This window comes from Poecilia formosa, unplaced genomic scaffold (genome assembly GCF_000485575.1).
Source record: "Poecilia formosa unplaced genomic scaffold, Poecilia_formosa-5.1.2 Scaffold15, whole genome shotgun sequence".
In the NCBI taxonomy this organism is placed as follows: Eukaryota; Metazoa; Chordata; class Actinopteri; order Cyprinodontiformes; family Poeciliidae; genus Poecilia; species Poecilia formosa.
Genome location: NW_006799954.1, coordinates 3,795,373 through 3,805,144, shown reverse-complemented (window position 1 = coordinate 3,805,144; position 9,772 = coordinate 3,795,373).

Here is a 9,772-nt window from a genome sequence, read left to right as displayed (position 1 = left end):
GGACTTGTCGTAAATATCGTGTTCGTCGAGCCCCAGAGGAGAAAGCTGTGGTGATAGCACTCATCATCGCCATAGCACCTCATCTGCCGGTGCCAGCTACACCGAGTGCAAATGATTGTTTCAGATAGCGATAATTCGTTGCAGTGCAAGGTGATGGTCTGAAGCTTCAATGAATGACAACGCTGAATCAAACCAGCACGGTTCTGATAGGGTAAATGATCAATACCATTACCGTCAATTATAACTGGAGATTGTTTGGGTACACAATTTCTAATAATTCACCTGGAGGGAAGGTTCTGCATGAAAAGCAGAGGATCAGCTTTTGTGATTCAGTACCCCTCCCTCATCCTCAACCCATTTCTCTTGGCACTGTAAGTAGCTTACTCATCTCCATTGTTAACATGTGCCGTTATCATTTGTTTCAATTACAGGCCTTTATGGGCAGTGATTTATCAATGCTGTTGCCATTCGCTGACTGATTATTTGATGACCCTCTTTTCTTCCCCACAGATCAGTAATGCTTTGTTTTTATCCCACCAAAACAGGAAGCTGAGGCACAGTGCATTCAAGCCATTTGTAAGTCTTTAGTTAATAATTGTACAATTATTAACTAATCATGAGGGACCAGATAGAAAATTAGCCACTTGGCTGCAATCTCATGCGTTTACATGGTAATTAATATGGTTCATTAATACACATTGCCTCATTTCTAAACTATCATCAAAACAAATACATAAGCTTCTAATTTATAGTGTAACCTTCATATCTCTTGGACTTATTCGTGTTTTGTGAGATTACAACAACAAACTTCACTGTATTTCATTAGGATTTTATGTGATGGATGAAAACAAAACCTATAAAGTGTTTTGAAAAAGTGTGGCATGTATTTGTATCTAGCCCTTTATCCAATTGATTTGTTGTGCCCATTCAGGCTGCATGAAGAGTATACAGCTATTTTTTTAATTCTTTCCACAGATTCTGAATTGAATTTTGGTCCGACACAGAAAAAGAGCAAACCAAAAACACTAACCGAAATTTACACCAGCAATCCAGCTAATGTGAGATGGCATGCTTCTCCTTTGATGATATCCAACACTGTTGTGATTGTTCACTCATGCCATGTTCTGTATAGCTGCATCTTAGCTTGTTTTTAGATGTCATCATATTCATCAACGATTATTTGGAAACTATAAAACCGATATGGGGCTCAAATAACCCATCCTCTAAGTGATAAACGATTAGAAGCCATTAAAGTCTGTCCATCTGCTGCATGTTCACCTGACTGCACACACAGTGCGGTCGTGTCTTCACATTTGATGCCATTAGATGTGAACTGGAAAAAATGAGGCTTCAGATGAAAGTGAAAAGAAGGGATAATTCGGAGTATTCTTCTGGACAATTTACTGATCTAACTCAACAGCGCTACAGTGACTTCAGTCCCAACTGAATCAGCATTAACACGGCAACGGTGTGATCATTTGATTCATAATGAAGCGAGAAGCTGAAACCCAGCTGCTGCTTAAAGAGTCATGTGCAATCTTCCTAAATGGAAGATATCAACATGGGGCGCATATGAAAACAGCAATGCTTTCGGACCGTCAAGCATTCTTATCACTCACTAATCTCTCAGTTGGTTTATGTGGAGCTGCCAAGGACATGTTCATTTAGATAACTGAATCAAAGCATGTTTCTCGCAGAAAAAGAAGTCTCGACTCCATTACATGCTTTGGTGGAATAAGAGAAAAGCTTTTCTGTCTAGCCCTAATGAAAAATCTTAAAAATTCCAGCACTTTTATTTATTAAATTTAACCGATCATGATCACTCTCATGTGTGACGGGCTCCACAGTACTTCCCCCTTTGTATCCAAGCATAATCAGAAATATTTTAACTCTCAGACTTCAACGACACTAGCTTGAATAAAAAGTCCTGCTTTGTCAAGGTGGTAGTTGCCACATTTCTAATTTAATTTTGTGATTAAAGGAGCTACATAAAAACAAGCCATGAAGGGAAATTAAGCTGAAACATAATTAGCAGAGTGTCACCAAAACAATCTGTTGCTGTTAGTTTTTATAGCAACAAACTAGAAGTCTTGAGCAATAGAGAATTTAATATTCACCAAGTCAAAATTCATGTGTTAAATAATCTGTTTTGTGTCTTTTATTCTAATCCTTAGTTGTCATCTTTATGTGTATTTAAATTATCTTAAAATAATAGTTTTGTTACATTGTGGTTTTATTAATACTTGTGTTTTTCACCTAGTGTGGAATGACTGTGCAACATACAACTTCAGGGATTTGTGAATTGCTCATTTTAAGTCATTGTGGATTTTATCCAATCCACAGGATCGAAATGATACAGAACCTGCTCACATACATCAATCAAAACACTAAAATTGAAAACACAATAATTACACACAAAAATGTCTAATATATGAAATAGTGATTAAAAATATGATAGCGTAATGTGCACAAATCAAGAATTCATCTTATTATCAAAGATTATTTGGTCTCTTAGCAAGTTGTAGATAAATTATGTTAAATTTTTTAGCTAAGATGTTTCTGTTGGTTTCTTGGCCCTTCAGAAATGTGCTTTGTCCACAGTGAAGCTAGTTCAACATGGACGGAGTGCACCAATTAGGACCCAAGCCTCTGCTCTGAAACGAGGATGTTCAGAAGAAACAATGAAGACCATAAGCTAGCCTGTCATATTAATTTATGCTTGATGATAAATTGTTTCAGAAACAATTGTGATAGTCATTTTGAGACCATTTTCAACTAACATAATGATTATGGCATAATAATGTAAGTACATCCTCTCAAAGACCAATAAAACTGATTTCTAATGAATACTCGACACTGAAACTGGAAGACTTTAAATATCCAAAATGAATTCAACAAAACAACCAAAGAACAACTAATTAAATTAATATAAAAGCTATGCACAACCAAAACAATGAATAAAATTGATTATGAAGTGTCTTAAACAAAAGGCAAAACTGTCATTTTGGACTTTATAAACAAAAAGTGAAAATGAACATAAAAACATGCAATGCTAATGCCAGAGAAACACTCAGTATGTGATTTGCTACTTCTAGCAGGACTCTCCTGCTAACACTGTAGGAGAAAGTTTTGTGCCTGCCAAGTACCTGACATCAGAGTTCAAGTACTTGACGGCAGAGTTCAGTCCTCCTTCAGCTAAGGAAACGAGAAGGGGAGGGGTCCGACAAGAGTGATACAAAACGTAAAGCCTTTTGTCATCCAGTGTGATAAACAAGAGACAGGAGGAAAACAAGCAAGCATGCAAATGGAAATTATGGAGCTCATTTTAATTTATCATGCAATTAATTGATTTATTGCTTATTGCGACAGGCTTAACTATCAGAACATTACACCAATGCTTAAGTGCAATGATGGATTAATGCTGAGGGTTCGTGTGCAGAGCAACAAAGACAGATCAACATCTACAAGTTCTTCAATTTTACCTCAAATTAAAGCCTAGATTGATAAAGTGGAAAAATGATTGCAATAACTGTATGGACTAAGCCAAAATGTCAGATCTGCGACAACAGTTCAGCCTTTTAAAATGAACTACTTGAGAAAATATATAAGAAGCTTGTTGATGTCTCTTAAAAAATAAAAAAAAAGTGTGGTAAAACTGAAACTGGTTAAGAGACATTTATCCAAGTATTAAGACTATCCATATATTTAGGTCAATATGTAATCTCTATCCTGTGTTGATTAGAGAAAAGTCAAAATGCAAAACTTTTGCATCCAGCTACGAAAAGCTACACGTTGAAAGTACCTATTCATTTCAAAGTAGGCTAAAAGCATCATCACAAAAAACCCAAAGTGCTATTAGTTCAGTAACCATTAGTGGACACAAAATTCCAATCAGAACTATACAATGAGTAAAAACTTAATACATTTCCCAAAATTAAAACTAATTACTCTGCCAATAAAAGCTTAAAACTTAACTTCATGAAGAAAAGTCACAACATTGCCAACCCCTCCTCCCCCAGACATCTCCATTTCTCAATGACCAGTGTATTTAACTTGCAAATTAAACTTTTGCATACACCACCTCCGATAATGGACTATCGGTTACTGCAGAAAGCCAGCTACTTATGAAAGTGTTGGGTACAGTCACAATCAACAGATGGCAAGTACTGCCCACCCTACCGCCCCCCAAGGCAACACTAAAACTGAGCTTGTGAAATCTGTCACAATCCATGGTGGTAAATGTCTCGCAGTTCCTGCAAATGCTAATGGAGCTCATGTGAGGTCCAGAATTGAGCAGGGTGACAATGGAGTCCAATTTAAAACTGACACTGACAATCTCTTCCTCCTGTGGGGGGCAAAGAGATCTCTCTTTTTTTCTTTTTTTTTCCCCCTGGCCTGCAGACAAAATCTCACACACGAGTAAAGAAGAAACCAGTGACATTCAGACTGCCATTGTGTCTGTCCCCTCTGAGAGTCACGCCCCCCCCCAAAAAAAACCAAACACATTCCATCACAGGCCTGGATAACACCTGCCATTGCTGGCAAACGTTGGCTCTCATTAGACCAGAGTATGTGGATGATGTTAATTATGTTGTCGTGCTATTGAGCAAAATGAATTTAAACACGTAGGGGTGCTCATATTGGACAACTTAATGACCTCCACTCAGTCGGAATTGAACTTCAAAAGTGGCTTTGAAAGCATTAAGAGGGGAGTAATGATGAGGCTTTATTTTTATTTAACAAGTAAAAAAGAAAAAAAAGACCTGAATGTACTGACAGATGCCGACACTACAGCCTTGCAGGAGATTATTCACTGCTGTTTTTTTGAAGGCCTCAGAGGTTTGTCAGAGAACACTGGTGAATAAACCACATCTTTGGAGCGTGCGTTCACACCAGCCCAGCTTAGTCCACTTTAATAAAACTGGGGAGTTTGGGGAGGTGTGAAAGCCCAATCAAGCTGTACTGCGGACCAGAAAAGCGAACTTCGGTCCACCTAAAAACCTCGGTCTCGGTTCAGTTTAAGTGAACTCTGGTGCAGTTTGAATGCAGACTTGAATGCCAAGAGGACCGGCGACTGCTCCAAAAGCAGGAAGTGGACTCCAGCACAAGGCATTCTTGGTAAACAACCAAAACGGAGGAGAGAGAAATGGCTCGTAGTCTTTTGCCAAAAATAAGAGATGGCGTATAATTGTAAAAAAATCACATACTGCGTAATTTTTGTTTCATTTCCTTGGAAAGGAAGTTGCACTCAGGGTTTGTGTTGTTTCTATTTTAATATAATAAAGAAATTTAAACCATAATCCTCTTTCAACTTTACAATAACCAATGGTGTGTTGTTGGTCCGTCACATAACGTTCTATATAATGCACCATTTTCCCGTACACAATCTGGTCAATGTTAGTTTCAGTGAAAAAGTAGAGTATGAAAATCAAACATTTCCGTGGCTCTTTAAAAGAATGCATTTAATTAACGGAACCAAAAAACTTGAGAAGCTCAGAAGCAACTTTTAGCAAGGTCTTCCTCCTTAATTAGCTTACAGAGCTTTGGCCTGTTCACAGACTTCATTAGGGAAGGCAAGGTGCTTCAAGTCTATAATGCTCAGACTCTTCAAACAATCAGCGGCAACAGGCTCCTCCTAAAGCCCATCGGTGCCGGCTGAAACTAAAATTACTGATGCCCTCAAAGAAGGATGAGGCTAAAAGAAGATAGGGTTTTTAGGTATCCGTTTCCTCGGTTTGCAATTCAGGCTGATTAAGAACCAGCTAATAATACCATTGGAAGCTCAGCTTTAGAACACCAAGTAGTAGTTTTGGATAGAATTGCCTGTAGAATTGCTGGAAAAACTAATTAAAGTAGCAGCTGACTGAGAAAGATTTTCAGAAAGATTTAGCAAGCTGGCAAGTCCTGGGGATTGTCCTACTAATCAAGGGGTTATGACCTTTGTGGAAGAAAAAAAACAATCCAAAAAACTTTCTACATTACCACCAAAAGGTCGGAATGGGCACCCCTGATAAAGATGTTTTGAAAAACACATTTTTATATTATTAATTTTAATTGCAGTACAATAATCTCACACTGAGAAACAGAAAAAATAAAAATGTATTAAGTTGCACATAGTTGATGCAAATTCCTGAGTTTTCTATGCTCTCTTCTGACACTTTTTTTTTTTACACAGGAAATTGTGCCAATTGTGCCCTACGAAATAAAAGGTTCTCAAATTAAAGGTTGGGTTTAATTGTTAGTGCAAAATTTTGCTCCGACAAACATTTGTGTTTTTTTATACATCTGTGCCAGGGTGCAAATAAATTTGCTTAAGCTTGCATTTTCAACTTATGATAAAACCTGCCTCAATCCTCAACTTTTAATCTACTATTTTGCCATTTTGAAAGCAAAATAATAAAAGAAAATAAAATGAGTTTATCCGATTGCATAGGTCCATCCAATTCAAGATGAAGCACTTCATATGCAAAGTACGTCCACAGGTGCTTCATATGTTTATTCATGCCTGTTAGTTACCAACTAATGGTTTTGAGCAGATAATCTCTATGAAAAGTTACGTGGCATAATAAACAATTATTAATACATGGCACTGCTGGCTTCTAGCGTTATGCAGATAATTGAAGCAACACTACAGAAGTTATGCAAAAAAGCCAAACAAACAAAAACCTGTTAAAATTGCACAGAAAACACATAAGCAACATGTTGAAAAACAAAAAGAAAAGAAAAAATCCTGCTAGTAGCTTCTTTAAAGGTAAAATGAGCTGATAAAGTGACAATGTCAGGAATAATAGAAGTAGATGCAATAAAGAGATTTACTAAGCTGGAATTGAAACAACTTTAGTAAAAATGTGAAGCAGAGCAAACCCACAACTATAAAGCTATATATTTACAGACATTTTATTTGAAATGTAGGAGCTAAAAGGTTCACTTAACCCTAGACCTTGCAAGACTGTCTTTGATGCTCGACTCATCTAAATGCTATGAGTTCATCCTGCAAGATAAAAGAATATCTAAAAATGTATGCAGTCCTAGGAAAACGGAATGTGCTTTCACATTCAAGCACATTCTGAGATTTCAGGACATAAAGATGTATTTATGAAGTTTTAAAATGATTGAAAACAAACCTCAAATGTAACATGAACAATAGATACACATCCATCATCTTTTATACAGAGATGAAGGGAAAACCACACACTTGATGCGAAGCAGCAAATAGCTGGGTGATGATTGCCTCTGATCTTCAGGTCTGAACAACAATGTTAGGGTGGGAAGACATCAGCAATAACTTTGAAGAGCTTTTGATTGTGTATAATCAATCTGAGATGTGTTATAAGGTCATATTCAAACGATTAAAACTTTGTTTTTTTTGCATTGAGTGGAAAAATATAATCATCCATTTCCTCCAAGATACAAATAGTTAATCAGCACAGCAGTGATTCAGTGTGTACCATGAACTTTAAATGGAGCCATTGAAGAGTTTCTGTGGTAAACCACTCACACCGAAGTCAGATTGAGGTTGCATTAGTGAGTGACCATGCCAAGACAAAAAATAAATAAAAATATTGGATTGAGCATCAAGACCTGCTGCGTGAATGCAGCCTGATGCTCCTCAAAATTGTGCTCCAAATTCAGCCATCAGTCATTAGTTTTCCCCAAAGAGCCCAAAGGATGGATAAAAGGAAAGAGTCCCCCATCTTCCAAGCAGGAGACGTCCAAATAGGCTTCTCCAGTGTCGGGCCGTTCAATGTTCAGAGAAAGGAAACAAAACAACTCAAAAACCATGCTTTTAAACAAAGGTTTATGATGATTTTTGTTATATTAGAAATATATTTATATGCATTTATAACAAGCACACTGTAAAACAATTTGTAGAACTTGTAAATGTAACACAAAGGCATTTTACATTGCAGTTGATCTTTGATTTATCCATTGTGCTTCAAATTTTTGTGGCGATATGATCCTTTTAGTTCTCATTTCAACTGCTTGTATGTTTTCGTGCATCGTCAATCTAAACGGCAATGCGCCGAAAGCCATAAACGGAGACGGCAAACAATTGCCTTCCAACTGTCTAGTTTAACATGACTGATGCAATCGTTAAACACGAAACTCCAGAAACAACAATCTTTCAGAGTAGCAACGAAATGTGCTGTTTTACAAGAAAATGTTCATACTATATTTATTGCATCTGAATGCAATGTGCTTACTTTTTTTCATAGTATTCCAGCATTTCTGAAAGATTTGTAAATTTTCACCATTTGATTTGAAACCACTCAGATGGTTCTTCAAGCAAATGAAACCATAGAAAACATGGTAGGGTTTCGTTTATCAATAAGAAACCAATTTTCAAATGGATTACAACCAAGCTCTGGACCAATTTATTCACCAAAGTAAGCTCTAAGCCTAATTTCAGAACATCGAGAAAACATAAGTGAACAATTAACTGAAGCTGTACCACAAAGCGGCAGAATGATCCCAGTCAGTTTAAAGATTTACCCCATCAGCAGTTAAGCAACGACGCATGTGACCAGCTCACGTTCAGATGCTTCTGAAGCAGGAGGTAAACAAATTATCCCGTTATGTGCCGTCAATGACGAAGTGCATTAGAGCTGGAAACTCAGTGGGAGGTCACACAATAGTGATTTAAAGATTGAAGACCGGACAGTGGTGATGCTTCATTATCTGGAGCAAGAACTTTAACAAAACTGTGTCCAACAAAAGCTTCTTTCCATTTTAGTAACACACAAATCAAGTTTCTGAATTCAACCATCTAAAAAAAAAAAAAACTTAACATTGTTGAACAGCAAAAACATTAAATATAATTAATACCTGCTTTTACATCCATTACTACAAGTGGTTGTATAAGCACTTCTGTTATACAAAAAAATGAATCATTAAAATCTCTAACTGATGTGAACCAAGCAGAACTGAGCTGACGCCATGCAGGCACATCAGACAATCATGCTACTCCAAATGTTATCCATAAACAAATTTTTTCCTCCTAATCGTACAATTTATAAAAGTTGCTTATCTTCTTGGTGTTCACACATTTTACACACAGATGGCAAGAATGCTTACATAATGTCCAAGGGAAATTGAGAAATGATTCCACGTCTTTTTTTCCCCCCCCATTCCTTCTCAGATTGTACTGCAGCAATGCGAGATATTTTTCTGATTCAAGGCCAGATCTGCATCCTTCATGCTTGAGCAGCAGACAAGAGGGCTGATTGCACTGCATTGCTCCTGCAATTTACAACGTTTAAGGGGGTCAGCAAGTCAAGGAAATGAGCAGAATAAACTGGGTCTACTGCATGTTACAAGCACCTGGGTGTTGTCATTGACAAGTAGACATTCAGTAAAAAATTCAGATTGATGCCCTTTTTGCTGATGCCAAGATAGGACTTCCACTGCAAATTAATTCAATTAGGCACATGTCAGAACAGAAATTAATTTCTGATTAAAGTTCAGTCATTTTGTAGCTTGAATACTACAAAAATAACTTGCCAAAATAAAGTTAACCAAATATTAAATGGGTGTTTGTGCACATCTGACATAACTGTATAGTCAGCCAAAATGCAAAGACCGTCTACTGTACCAACAGAGATGGGTTCTGTATCAGGAGTAGATAACAGATTTATGATAAGAGACTAAAGAGGAAGCTTTAATTAAAAAGCTTCGACTACCTGCTTCTGATAATGTGCCAGATGTAGAGGCAAAGTCTGACAGACATCTGAGAAAACTGACTCAATTTTCTTTTTCCAAGTTAAAACTTGAA